The sequence below is a fragment of the Amblyomma maculatum genome, chromosome 5 (assembly GCF_055883805.1).
Source record: "Amblyomma maculatum isolate TAMU_Amacu chromosome 5, ASM5588380v1, whole genome shotgun sequence".
In the NCBI taxonomy this organism is placed as follows: Eukaryota; Metazoa; Arthropoda; class Arachnida; order Ixodida; family Ixodidae; genus Amblyomma; species Amblyomma maculatum.
The window spans coordinates 27,818,910-27,833,925 of record NC_139348.1 but is presented as its reverse complement, the minus strand read 5'-3'; positions in this window follow the sequence as shown (position 1 = coordinate 27,833,925).

Sequence of the window (15,016 nt, the reverse complement as noted above, 5' to 3'; positions counted from 1 at the left end):
TGCTGCCTCCCGAATCGAGATGGCAGCAAGTGCGCGACGGAGCCTGGGACATTGGCCCGTGCCTACACGAGCTTGGCGGCGGGCGGAAACGCAAGCGTTCCAGCGCCAGCAGTAAAGAATGATGTCTGGTGCGGACGCGGTGTGTGAAAAGGTAGTAAGATGTAACAGACTGCCACTGCCAGACGGGCACGATGTCGTGCGTAGCACAGGTCCTGTACACATTCCGCCGGCACATGCGCGATCTCATGGAGCGCGCGACGTGGCACGACGGAGGTCCTCTAGCCCTGCTCTCACATTTGGGTCGTCGTCAAGACGTGACCCGTCATTGTAATTGCCATCGTCACGATTGCATCCATCACGCTTCACCTCAGCAAGAGTGGAGATATTCGTCCCATCAAGAGTGCACAGATTCACCTCAGCAAGAACGCAGCCATCAAGATTCATCGCATCAAGATTCATTGGACCATCGTCACCAAGAAGACGTACTCTGGGACGAGGTGTGGGTCCACCGAAGTTTCATTGGGAATGGTACCGTGGTTGCTGGTGCGCAACGCTCAAGCGGGAGTCTCGACTGCCCATTACATACGCGACCGAGCCACGCACCTCTCTCCGTGCACGCTGGTGCAACGGCGCTTACGCGACACCGTGGTTTCCGTGCCCGACGGCGACGGACTGATTATCATCTCCTGCGGTCCGGGGCTGCTGCTGCCGCCGGGCGACGCGGTGGTGCCGCTAGACGTGTGGGTCGTCAACGGCGTGAGCCTGTCTTGCAAGCCACCGGCCATGGGAAATGAGCTCTTGCTGTACAACCTCCATGTGTATGGACGCTGCATCATAGTGGCGCGTTACGGTACAAGGGAGTGTACGGCGTGTGACGCGACGGACCCGGTCGAGGTGGTCGAGGCGACAAAACAGTTGCGAGAACTCGGGCCCGGGGTGGTACGACTGTCGGCCGACGGTCGTTTACACCTCGTTACGCGTCAGGCAGAGACCGCTCGTACATTGGGACGAAGCATGGCTCAGCTGTCGAGCGAAATCGGCGAAGTGCCTCCTTTGCCCCCGATCGTGATCGAGGACGACGACGTCCTCCCGTCGCAGGTCCGGTCCGTAGTGGTGGCGCTTCCTAAGCCAGCGCCCAAGAAACGCAAGGCCTCTCCGTTGCAGAATCCCGTAGCCGCCAAACGGCAGCGTGTGATCGACGAGGCAAAGGCCGCTCAGCAGGCTGTTCTCGAACGCGTGCAACGCGAAACTCGCGAAGCCAAGAACGCGTGGAAGGTCGCCAATGCGAAAGCGCAAAAGGAGGCGCGCGCAGCCAAAGCCGCGCGGCGGCCCGTAAATGAACGCATACAGCGCGAGGCTGCCGAGGCGAAGGCGGCATGCAAAGCGGCCGGCGAGAAATGTGGACGGGAGACGCGCGAAGCCAAGGCGGCACTGAGGGATGCGGTAGCCAAGGCCGAGCGAGAGGCCCGCGAAGCCGAGACGGCCCGTAAAGCCGCGGCGACCACCAGTGTCATCAACAGGGCGGTGTGCAACGCGTTCGAGCGCGCCACGGGCAAACAGTTCGAGCTGGAAGCAACGTATCCGAGCTTTCGCAACGAGTTCCTCAAGAACAACAGACAGCCGTACCGTGCCGACATGGCGAACACCGAGTTACGCGTCATGGTGGAATACAACGGGGGCTACCACTACAAGCGGGACGAATACACGCGCACGCTCAACGACGTGCTCAAGCGGCGCTGGTGCAAGCGCGAGGGGTTCGTGCAAATCAACGTGAATGCCGGAGTGAGCAGTACGCTCAGACACCTCGTCCCGTACGCCTGCTTTCGCTTGTTCCTCGAGGTTCCTCGTTACGTGCCCCCCGAAGAATGGGCCGCGGCGTGCACGAAACGATGGGCGTCGGTGGACGAGCGTTGCAGCGCGACGGTTGAAGAGCGGCGAGGAAAGACGAAGGCCGCGGCGCTCATTGTGCACGAGGACGATCCCGACCAGCTCGAGCCATTCTCCGACGCGGAGGTACGGTTCGTTGTGGACGGGGTGTTGAAGCGAAGATTGCGGACCTTCTTTTGCGGCTATGGATCGACGTACGTAGCAACTCTGATGCGACGTTCGAACGACTTTGTCGAGTGTTCGGTGTGGTACAACATTTCCCAGTACATTCTGGTGGACATGCGCAACCAAATGCAGATGCGCGCTTCCGAGACCAACAACACATTCCGCGTCGTATTCTGGAAACGCTTTCCCTGCACCGATGCGACGAACGAGCCGACGCTTTTCTACCGCCGCGACGTGATCCACGTGCCGCTGTTTCTGCTGCGAATCGATAAGGACGACCCGCTATACGTGGTTTCGGCATACCTGGCGTGCCGCATCTTTGATCAAGTGGACGAAGCTACCCTGCACTGGAAGAAGCACACACACCCATTCATGTCTCGAGACGGTAACAATTGTTGGAAGTATCGCTACTCTCTGCAGCAGCAGCAGCAGCAGCAGCAGCAGCAGCAGCAGCAGCAACGGTACCGAAACTAGACTATGAGTGAGGTCAATAAAGAACACGGATAGTGTATAACACTCTTTATTTGTCATATCCCATGGTGGCAATCTCGCACATCTGTCTTTTGATCTCCATCTCCATGCCGTTGGGTATTGTCCATCGATCACGTAGGTCTGGTGTATTCTGCACCCATTCGCGGGTGGCTGTGGAGAGGTAATCAAGCAAGCGCTCGCTGAGTTCTTCTTTCTTGGAATACGTGTACTCGTCGTCGCCGTGAGATATTCCTGCGTTTAGCTTCAGTAGTGCCATTAGGAGAAACATGAACGCAACACATGGCATCTGTAGCAAGTTTCTAAACAGCGTAATCCTGGCCTCTTGATCCTCTGGTACACTGTCATAAATGTCGTGTTTATCTAGTATTCTCAGTGTGCGTGTTGTCCACATTGAGATGGCGTAATTCTTCTCTGAAAGTTTCAATACTTCCCGTGTGTCGACGTCCACGAGTAGAGTATTGAACAATGCAAAGTGATGGGCGACAAAGCGGACGATCACGTCCCAGACAGCCGCTGACATTAGATGTTCTTTAGAGGAAACTGGCAAGATTGAAGTGCCGAGTATGCTGGCGAATTCGCACGTGTTTATCGCCACCACGGCTTCTAGCGTAATGTCCGCAGTCGAACACACAATCGAACAATTCGTACAGCTGTACCTCAGTAGATCACGCACGCTATAAAGCGACAACAATAAAGACAGATGGTGACGCGAATAAAGGCGACTCGTGGCCACGGGAATTAGTAAGTGACTGCGACTAAGGCTGCCAACAACTTTCAGTGTCGCTGCTACCACGGCCATGGGCGAGTAGCAGTAGGCAGCAAAGAGTCTGAGTGTTGACAACGCGTTCCGAAAGTCCAATGACCAAAATCTTGTAGTGTTACAAACTCCCAATTCCATTACAGCTAGCTGCATTTGGTGTTTGGACAAGGTCTGGACGATGGAAGCAATGTTGGGGTTACTTGTGTTAACGGCGTTCTTGATGACTATATTGCGCGAAAGGCATTCCGCGACTACAGCCTCGATCATGACGTTTGTTGGAGCGTGCGCAGCCACCGAATGCTTGAGCAATTGTTCCAAGTTGTTGTCGCCGTCGACGTTATCGACCGTCCAACACCAGCCTTTATCCGGCAGTGGCACGTACCACCTCCATTTGAGCGCCGTTTCCAAATCCGCGTTTCGCAGGTTCAAGAAGTACGGAGTGCGGAATGGTGTGAGAGAAGCCAGTTCCGGAGTCCTATTCCGAAACTGCATTGGTGGCACGTGGTATAGCATCATAATTTCATTCTGACGTTCGGTAATGTGTTGGGTGAACTGGGGGTCGTGGTTGTTTATGTTGAGCCACTTTGCTATGCACTGCGTGTAGTAGCCCGTCAACTCTTTCTGGGCTTCGTTGCAGACTGCCTGGTCTGCGTACGTGATGTAACTAATCTGTGACAGAGGTGTAAGCGCTCCGCACAAGTCTGTGTAGCCTAACTCGTCCGTCTTCCTCGCGAGGATAGGGAAGACCATGAAGGGGTGTAGACAATCGGGGGTCGTATTATCGATTATGTGTTCGAGATACCCCTGTGTTCGAGTTTGGAACTCGCGAAACACACAAATATTATTCGGCGGCACCTCGTAGGTGCTGCGGAGGAACATGCAACGAGCTTCGTCGTAATGCATCATCGAGGCCCACTTGAAAATACAGCCCAACGAACGAAGCATCACGTCAATTTCCTCGTCGTAATCGCTGTACTGCGAATCGATGTAGCACAGTTCGTACACCATGGCATCGATTACGTTGAACTCTATTTGATTCGTCCAGGAAAATTTCAACCACACGGGTGGAACAAAGGCAGCGACGCACACCGGCAGCACCTCGATTAGGTTCTCGTGAAAGTGGAGTACGAATCTACCTGCTGTCAGTAACTCGTTGGGTTTGGCAGAGATGAAACTTATGCGAAAGGGGTACAGGATAGAATTGAATGCGGCGGCTATGTACCACGGATTATAATCGGGAGGTACACTGATTGTGTGCTGTGGTCGAAATGCCGTCGCAAATAGTTTTGGAACGAGCGGTACGCAATCGGCGGGATATACGTATGTCGTCACTGGCATCAGCCGGGAGAACGACTCGTGGACGTAGCTTCGTGGTTGGTCGAACGACATGGTTTGCATTCGCTTGTCGGCGTAAAACGTAACTCGTGGTACAATCCTATACGTAGTAGCCATTATGGCTTTGTTGTTGGAATACGACGTCGCCGTATCCACGACAATCCGCGTTGTGTATTGTTCTAGCCACATGTTACTTAGATCAAGCGTTCCGGTAATCTGTCTCACTGGGTTGCGCATGAGGCGCTCGTTGGGGACGGCAATGTTGAAGTGTACTCCGGGACGCTTCTTTTCAGCAACCTTCAGTTCCGCCTTTCGCTTTCTGAGTACGGAACGCGACGCCGACGGAGTTTCCCCCACCGGACTTTGCGCCCTCGACGGCGCTGGCGTTTGCGATCTCGACGGGACCGGGGTTCTTGACGTTTCCATTTTCGACGACGCTCGTTTGCGAACTCGAGGCGGCGACGTCGGGGGTGCAAAGTCCGCTGCAGCCTCGATCTTGCGCCGCTTTCCTCCCATTTCCAAGAGCACGCTCCCGTCATCCAAACGAACTACGCGTTGCTTAACCACCTGTTCCATATCCATATCATGCCACGCAGCCCCGCGACGTGTATTCTTGGCTATTCGCTGTGATGCGTCCTCCAATCTTCCGCTCAACTGGTTTCCTATGTGAAATTCGGCTTCCTGCTCTTGATGATGCTCTTGCGGCCGTGTTATGTATGACATCGCTTCCCGTAAAAAGAGCAGATAGCTGTTGGAAACCTGCTTCGCTGCATGTGACCCAAACACGTAAAGTACCATTCCAAAGTATTGGTGTGGTGCAATGTGCGCATTTGGTGACAACGTGTCAACGAATGCCATTCTTTGAAATGACGCGAGTTGATAGAGCATGCGTTCTGTCTTGACTTCGTCGTTGTTATCCAGTCCAGGTTGGTGCAGATCCCACACGGGGTGTGTTTCGCCAAACTCCATGCGGAATTTCAAATTGAGCTTCTGTACCGCAGTGACATCTTCCAGCAGCTGCATACGATATACTAAATATTGCTCCCACAACGGCAGACATTTCACAGGATGTTCCAGAATATTTTCATCTGGAAACCAATCCGCGATCCCACCAAAGAGAACGTATGCAAGCTTGTCTATGTACTCTCTTACGAGGGCCCCGTTCTCGCGATCCCACGTGTGCAAGTAATAGCGAAAGAGCAGGGCCGGCAGGTACGTTGTTGGCGGCGGCGGGTAGCTGGAATCTCGCAAAGAATGTACAGGACACGGCACCCACGGTGCAGGCAGATTGCAGCTCTCCGTATGCCAATTGTGCATCGACTGGTCCACAGGAAACATTGCCTCGCATATCATCTGCGGGTTGTCCTTATACTTGTCGAATACGTGTCTCAAAATTGCATCATATGCGTGCTGTTCTCTGGTAACATTTCGTAATTCCGCTATTTGAGTCATGTACTCGGGTGGCACCCAGCCGGTGGCACGACTGCGGTCAGGCTGCTCTACCACGTTAGCATCTCTTCCGACCAGCTGCTTCACGGGATCCAAGAGACGGCTTTGCAGGGGCCAATTATCGCTCTTCATGAATTCGAGCAATAGTTTGCTCATGGTCACTGATGTGACATGATCTTGATACCACGACGTGTATACGCCGCAAAAGTGGCCCGTGACCTCGACAACCCAGGGTGTTAGACCCGTAATCTGAGAGATGTGATGAGAATATCTTGAAATAGTGGCATTGGGCGGTGCCTCGTCCTGAACCATATTCAAATGATTCTCTCGAACTCGACGCCAATGACTCGCATTAGATTCGCCATTGACAATTTTCATGATGTCTGTGTCGGGTACAACCATGCCACTGGGACTAGCATAGTCGAGCAAGATGAAACTGACAAGCTCCTTCGCTTGTTTGTTCTCTTCCAGTGCGAAAGCGTCGACATATGCAGACTCTGCGGCGGCAACGGGCTCCGGGGGGACCGCTTCCCTGGCGGCGGCGACTCTTTCTTCTGGGGCCGCCAAAGGAGCGCCGACTCTTTCTTCTGGGGCCGCCAAAGGAGTAGCCACTCTTTCGACAAACGGAGCGACCACGCTTGCAGTATCCCCGCTTTCTCGCAGACCTTCATCTTCAATATCGATATCTTGGACATCGCTATCACTTTTCAATTGATAATCACCGCCCTGTTCCTCAGTAAATAGCTTCCCGTTAGACTTTCTTTTTCCTTCAACCTCTGAAAACTTGACTAATGATGTCTTTGCGCTTTCTTTCTTCGTCTTACCCTTTCTGCCAGCTTTTTGGCCTTTTATGCCCCGTAACGGACCCTTGCTCTCAGACCGAGTTTGCCGACCTGAACCCATAGACCAGTGCTTACTCCTACTTCTAAGCGATCGAGCTGTAAAGCTCTCGCCTTGCTGCGGCGAGTGCATAACGACCTCAGATGTAGAGGCCCCTACCACTTGTGCCGAGGTCGCATGTGCAAAGCCTTCTTCCGAGCCTGTGAGATATTCTGGTGGCAACAGCGATGGCTGAGGGCCCTCTGGTTGTGAAAGCGGGGGCGGCAAAACCGTCGCGCTTTGTAATGGTGGTTGGAGTGGGAGGCTTTCAAACTCCAATGACGCACTTTCTGACGGTGGTTGTAGTACAGGACTTTCTACTAGCGGTTGCGACGAAAGGCCTTCTGGTTGCAGTGGATGAGGTTGCGAATAGAAAATGTCTGAATCCTTCTGTTCTTGTGATACGGGAACTAAAGCTTGAATGTCCTCTTGTGCTTGCACTTGGACTCCTAGTGGTACGAGGGCGGCTAAGGGATCTGTGATGACTCCCTGTTCGTGTACGACATGCACTTGTTTGAGGGCTTGAGAGTGTGTCTGTTCGGGGGCCTGGAGTTCCGGTGCTTGTTTTAGCCGTTCTTGTTCGAGCCTTTCTTGTTCGAGTCGTTCTTGTTCTTGTGCCAGCCGTGCTTGTTCGAGCTGTTCTTCTAGCCGTGCTTGTTCGAAGGCCTGTTCGGGGGCTAGGGCGTGTGCTTGTTCAATAGCTTGGACTCTCCGTGGTGCCAGGGATAAAGCTTGAGAGTCTGCGGTCGCTCCTTGTACGGGATATGTAATGGCCCGCGCTTGTTCGAGATCCTCCAAAGAGCTGTCGTCGTCATTATCCATGGCAGTGATGTCGGAAGAAGAGGCTGACTGTATTATGGGCCCGGGCGTAACATCCACACTGGATATTGAACGATCACGACTAGGAAAATGTTCCTCCTCGCTTCCAAGCGTCTCCCGCCGCGTCTGTAAATACGCATTCATCCGGTTCTGTAAAGACTCTGCATTATGCTGAATATAATTCACAGCAGCCAGAGCTTGCTTCGCATTAATGACACCGCTACGCTGTTGATGGTATGCCATTAGTTCGGCATACTTTGCGTCGATTGCCAGCAATATAGTCAGGACGTCTTGTTTGTATGTCTCTTCCATGAGCTGTTCCGATGCAGAGAAAATGTTACGGATCCTGTCTATCGTTCTTCTTATACTAGATAACAGATTTGAATCTAATGCTTGGGTTGTCTTGAAATGCAGTGACCGCAATACATCCATTGTCGATGTACTTAACTGGATGCCTGGTGGAATAGTCAGGCGCGGTTCAGTTGTGGCAGTGTCCATAAGCTGTTGTGCAGCCTCTTGTCTTTGCCCTGGCAGCGCTAGAACTTGCCTTTCTTGTTCTGGCCACGTGAGAAGTTCCTGCGCATGAATTTCTTCTGGCCACGTGATAGCTGCAATTTCTTCTTGGGCGGCAAAGCGCGGTACGATGGAAAGAAATTTATTAATTGCTTTGAGCACCAACTCGTCGTCTTGCTTTGACATGATCACACTGTATGCCATCAACGACACGGCTATTGTATATAAGAGGACACCCATTAACCAGGGGTCCATACCCGCTTCCTTCCATGCTGCAATGTGTTCAGATAATTGCACAGCAAACATTGCCTCTTTCACACTCTCAATCACGTCTTTGTCTAATTTAAGCATTCTTGTAAGATATATGACGATTCCCGCTGTGGGTACAGTGGACGTATTGTTCACGATTATACGCATCTGATTTAGGACTCCTAATGCTCTGCTTCGCTCTTCTTCCGACAATGAATCCTGCGCCAATCGCTGTAACCACGCCGGCTGATGTTGCTGTGACACTTCCAGTGACTCTGCCTGTTCCTGTAGAACCAAAGATTGCTGCTGTGCCCACTGTTGGCGGTGCTCCTGTTCCTGCCGCAATAATTCGCGCTGTTGCTGCTGCTGTTGCTTTAATGCCTCCAACAGTCGTCGCTGTTGCTCTTCCAACACGCGCAAATTGACAGATTGCAAAAAGAGATTTGTTATATCACTAGAAAGCTCAACTGTTGCCGACGTAGTTGGTTGATACGGAGCCATTTCCATGGTACTCTTGTATCCTAGTCCAAGATCGATATCCATGGCTTCGTGTGGTGTGGATGTCACGAGATGACCTGGAGCCGGTTGCACTAGGATTTGTCGTGGCTGTGTTACAAGAGTGCCTAGAGGCGGTTGCATTGGGGGATGTGGTGGTTGTCCTACAAGAGGATCTGGAGGCGGTAGCGCCAGGATTTCACTCGCAGATGATATCGCCAAGGGAGAAGTTTCCGTCGTAAGAGGAGGCGCCATTAGGGCCGGGGCAGATGCAACAACTGGTGCGCCTTCAATTTGAGGGTAGACAGCAGAGCTAGGAAGTTGAGGGCGGACAGCAGGGCTGGGAAGTGCCTGACGAACCTCAGAAGGAGGGAGTGCAGGTTGCTCCTCAGAAGGAGGGAGTGCAGGTTGCTCCTCATAAGGTGTGTGGAAGACGTCATATAATGATGTATCTAGTACCCTTTGCCTAGGGTAATCGTACATCATATCGCCATAGTATTGCAGTATTCCTCTGCGAAGAGATTCATCGCGCATACTCATCGTCTCTGGGTGTTCTCTCATGTCCAATGTATATCCGTGCTTTGTCATCAGCATCTCGCTATCTTCAGAAGTTAACTCGGGTTCAGCAACCTGGACATTCTCGGTGGTTTGCCCTGCACCTGCAATTCCCCTTGCTGACTTGGTGTCCATGGGAGGGTGTTGTTGTTGCGCACTCGCAAATCGCCTTGCTGATTCGGTGTCCACGGGAGGGGATTCTGGAAACGTAGACGATTCTCCTGGGCCGGCAACTTTAGCTGTGGGACCCACGGCAGAGGATTGTGAAAACGGCCCTGGCGGACCTGCGGGAGCAGGTTCTGGAAACTGTCCTGGACCCGCGGAACCCACGACTGGGGGTTCTGAAAACGGCCCCGTTGTTGTATCGTGAAGATGCCTCTCAGAAGGATAGGCCGCCGAGCCCTGTTGCACCACACTTGGCCGCGTAGTCGCACTCATCGAGTCTGCAGGTGGAGTCGCGATTCCTCGATGTCGGTACTCAACCTCTGCAGCGGGCTCGCCAGAGTGCTGTGCCCTGTCAGGCGGCTGTGTAGGGTGATACTGATGCATCGTGTTAGCGGAGTATCCAGGTTGCGTAGGGTATTGCTGTGTGTACCCAGGTTGTGCATAGAGTTGCTGTGTGTATCCAGGTTGCATAGGATGTTGCTGCGTGTATCCAGTTCGCATGGGGGGTTGCTGCGTGTATCCAGTTTGCATAGAATGTTGCTGCGTGTATCCAGGTTGTGCAGAGTGCGTTGTGGTAAAGTATGTAGGGTGACGCACCGTGTCTCCATTGTGTGACGGAAATTGCACTTGTCCGTATGGGGTACGAAAAGAAACATTGGCACACAGAGGAATATTGATGGTTTCGTGCGTAGGCCAACTCCGATTACAAGTAACATGGCAACGATAGCCATCCAGTGCGGACGGTGCCGACGTAGTGCCTGGCGGCATATAGGGCAGGTAGGGTTGGTTAGACGGAACCGGTGCTACATAAGGTGCAAGCACCGGTTGCGCGTGGGGTGGTTGGAGCTGTGGCTGTACAAGTGAATATGGTTGTGCAAAATTTAGAGGGGCCATTTGTGACGAGGGCAGAGGCATCTGTGGCGGGGAGATTTGCGAAGGGGGCATCCGTGGCGGGGGCACTTCCGGACGAGGCATCTGTGGTAGGGGGATTTGCAAAGGAGGAATCTGTGGCGGGGGAAATTGTGGAATTTGATACGGTTGTTGTAGAGGAGTTTCTGGCGGGGGCATGTACTGCGGGGTAGTGTCCATACTTTGCGGTGGTGGCATCAGGGCGTGCGTTGCTTGCGGTGCCATTTGAAACAGCGGTGTTTGAAACGGGGCGTGCGGTGCCATTTGAAACGGGGCTTGCAATGTCTGTACAAAGTTCGACCCCGCGCTCGGAAACTGCGCAACGTTGGACGGGGGAAACATGTGTGATGCTTGCGCAGCGTTGAACGGGGCGTTCGGAAACTGCGCAGCGTTGGACGGGGGAAACATGTGTGATGCTTGATCAACGTTGGACCCAAAGGCGTTCGGGTGCATCAGGGAAAACGATGACTCCGGGTTGCAGATCGTATCCATAGGCTGCTGTGTCTGCCTTTTCCCGTTTCGTGACTGGGTGCGATGCACTTTTCGTGTACGACTGTTCTCATCATCATCGCTCTCATCGTCGTCTTCGTCGCACGAAACGTAACATTGCCCACCCTGGGCGACATTAACGCAGCGCCTACGCCTCCCCGGTCTATGTCCTCTGTTATGAGGAAAGCCCTGTGGAAATCGCGTAGGAAGTGCGCCCCGGGGATCATCGTCGCCGGCTACATCACTGTCGTCGGCGTTACGGCTCCTGGACCTAGCGTCGTCGCCTCTACCCTGCGACGCATACTCGCCCTCCCGTTTTCGCCGTAAACAAGCTTGCTGCGCTCGTCTGAGTTCTGCCGTGCGCTGCCGTTCGACCGTGGCTCCCACGTCTAGTGTGTCTAGGTCGCGCAAAAGCACGTTGTATGCATTGTGCCGTTCACCCCACTGCTCGGTAAGTGGATGTTTGACGTCGCGCAACAGAAACATGTACACGCCGAGCCCACGCAAATATTCCACGCACACCTTTCGCTTGAAGTCCGCCAGCCTATCGTACAGTGCCTGGTTGTTGGAGGCCAGGCTTCTAATGTCCATGTTGGCCACGAGCATGATGTCGTGTGGCGGGCAAAAGTAGCGGGGCAATATCTCGGCGCGACCCATCAATATCCCGTCGTCGAGAGCCTCGCGCAGAGGATTGCGTCCGGCCACGCACACGGACGGGTATGAGTGCCGTATCCAATTGATGTAATCGTAAAGCATGTCACCGTTGCTGTTGACGCGTGCCCATGCTCCGTCTGTAAGTGCGCGCACGCGGTGCAACAACGTTTCGGCGTTGTCGGATCCGCGCCCGTCGGCGACTCCCTGTATAATCTGGCCCAACGCAAATTGCGTAGCCTTGTAGGCGGGATCGGAGGCGCAACGCCAAGCTCGCTTTAGGTGAGCGTGTCCGCGATAGAGTCGAGTTTGCGGTACCATGTGCTTGTTGACGAGGGACATGGACCGCACGTATTGGCGCACGGCATCGCCGGCCTCCGTCGGATCCATCAGCGGTCCCTCTACCATCGACTTGTCGTGCTTGGCGACAGCTTTCAGTGCTTCGACGAGAGCCTCCCAGGCAATGAACAGCGGATTGCGCTCGTTAATGAGTACGTAGTCGGGGGTGTAGCGCACCTCTTCCCAGGCGTTGCGCAGAGCCACGTCCATGAGGAAATGGGGGGTACCGCGCGCTCGAAATGCAACGCGGTCCAGTGCGAGCGACACGAGCGGAGGCAGATACGCCGAGTCCCACGAATACGAAGGGTACGCGTCTAGCACCCGGAACACGCGGGGCACGTAACGGCCGTACGGCTGGGCGGACAGCGCAACGTTGCGCAGTTGGACCGAGGCACCGCCGGTCGAAGCCACGTGCCACTGAGCAACGTCACCGCTCGTAAATGCGTACACGCTGTAGATTGGGTGCAGCGCCTCGAACTTGCCCTCGGTGACGATGAGCATGTACATAACAGCCACGATGTTGGCGGTTGGCGTCGTTCGGAACACGGTCTCGTTCCACACGAGCGAAAGAAGGTCCACGTTGGCCGCTAGCTCGATGGCGGCCACAAGTCTGTGTAGCATACGGACCCGACCATCGCCGTAGCCCGTCAGATCTCCGCGGCGAAGCTTCTGTAGCACAAAGTCGGAATCCACGTGCGGCTCGTGTCGATACGCGTAGCACAGCTCGCACAGCGCAAGGAACACGGCTGGCGCGACTGCGATGGGTAGCGCGGTATTGAGCTGGTCCAGCACGTAGCGTATGCGGTCCACCAAGGGATCCGAAATAAGGCGTTTCTCGGCGTGCGCAGCGTCTCGTTCGCGGGCGCATTCGAGCAGGGCGTAACACGCGCGCGAGGAGTCTCCCGTGGCGCTCGCGATCGCGTCCAGTAAAGGAAGCGGATTTTCGTCTTCTCGTTTCTCCCACGCTTTCTCCAATTGCTTTCGACGGGCCTCGTCGTCGGCACGCTCCCACGGGTACGTACTGGAAAATCGAGGCACCTGCTGGTACGCTTTGATAATGACGTGCGCGTGCCGCTCGCATTTACCGAGTGCGTTGCGGGACACGAGCATGTCCAGCGGCAAGAGATGATCGGGCGTGGGTAGAATCCCCGAGGTCTTGGAGAAGGCCGTGGGTAAGTAGTCGTGCGCCGAACCGCGCCATTGGCCGTACAGATTTTCGGTCTCGGTTCGGTCGGGTTCCCCCGAGAAAAGCGGCGGCAAGCGTAGCCGAGTGACGGCCGCTACATCGCACGAGGTTCGCGGCGCCAGGGCCACTTTGCGAGACCACTCCTGATCTTGTTTGAGCTGACCCGACGTTGTCTGTGCCGAGGCCGTCGTTTGATCTAAGGGTGTCTGCGTGGCGGCGTGAGTAGCCTGGCTTGGCTTTGTTGGAGCAGTGGGAGTGGTGGAGGAAGGCTTTGCCGCCGCCCCCGGAATCACAATTATAGGCTGGCCAGCTCCCAGTAGAGAGCCCAACACTGTCTCGGTGTCCGCCATTGGGCGTGCGCGGACTCACAATGAATCAAGGGACGCACGGAGAAGTCATAAGCCGTGATTTTTATTGGAAATGAGCGGCGCGCCGAAGCGACCGCATTGATGCGCGAGCTGCATGGCCACGTCCATCGCACCGACTCCGCATGTCGTCGACATGGACAAGAGGGACGACGCATGAGACTTCACGGGGGGGTCGACGACGGCGTTGAACGCCACGGCTTCTTCCCGCCGCAAATAGCGAGCCACTGTTTCGTACGGGCTCGCGTCGTACAGTTCCTCGGATCCGAATGCGTAGAACAGCGCTTCGTACATTTTCCAGAACGGCGCATTCTCGTCGAGTATGCGTCGCAACCAGGCCTTGGCTGCGCTGTCGCCGGAAGGAGGCACAGTTCGGGCTCGCACCCGGCAAATCTCGACCACGCGCCAGGCTTCTTCTTCGGCGCGCGACTCGAGTTCTGCGTTGCGCACAAAGCGCAACGGAGGCGGCCTGAACTCGGGCACCTTGTCACGATCGATCCATTCCTTCCATTCGTGATTGTGCACACCCACGAGGGGATTGACGGTATCGCCAGCTACGCGCGGCACACCCACCCCCGAAAGTAACGCGACGCGCTTTGGCCCGGGTAATTCGTCGGTCATACGCTTGGACCAGGCGGCCGCCTTGGCGTTGTCCTTTTCGAAACGCGACGCGACAACCAGTATTGTGGAGCGCAGGTCCGCTTCGCGCACACCGCAAACAGGAACATCGCAATCCGGGAACAGACCCTTGATGGACTGCGTCCACAATGCCGGCCTGCTCGTTTGCAGCCAGTACACGAAGCGGGCCAGATTGGGGTTGGCCAACAAATGCATTTGCGTGCGGTATCCGGTGGGGAGCGGCTGCGTTGGATCGTATGGGAAAATCGAGTCGCCTAGCCAAGCGTTCACGTCGTAATCGGGGAGCAGGTGCTCGTTGGGCGCTTCGGTCCAGCTGCCGCCGGGCAACGCAGTAGCCGCCCAATACTGGGGGAGAAATTCCCGCGCGTACTCGCCCATCTGCACCAGCCCGTGTTTCATCGTGCCCCACAGATCAAATGACACCACCCCCGTCAGGGGATAATTGGTGCGTAGTGGGCCCGGCACGATCAGGTGCGTCGGATGCGGCGCGTCTTCGGGGCTAAAGACGAATTGACGGCGGCACACTGCGTAGCCGGGCGTGAGCCTACGCCGACCGTTGTCTCCACCCAGTTCGACGAAACGGCGCTCGGCCACCGCCGCCAGAGGCCCAAAAAGCGGCACCGCATGCAGCGCTCCGTCGCACGGAACCCACGTCAATCCCCACGGGTTCGCCGC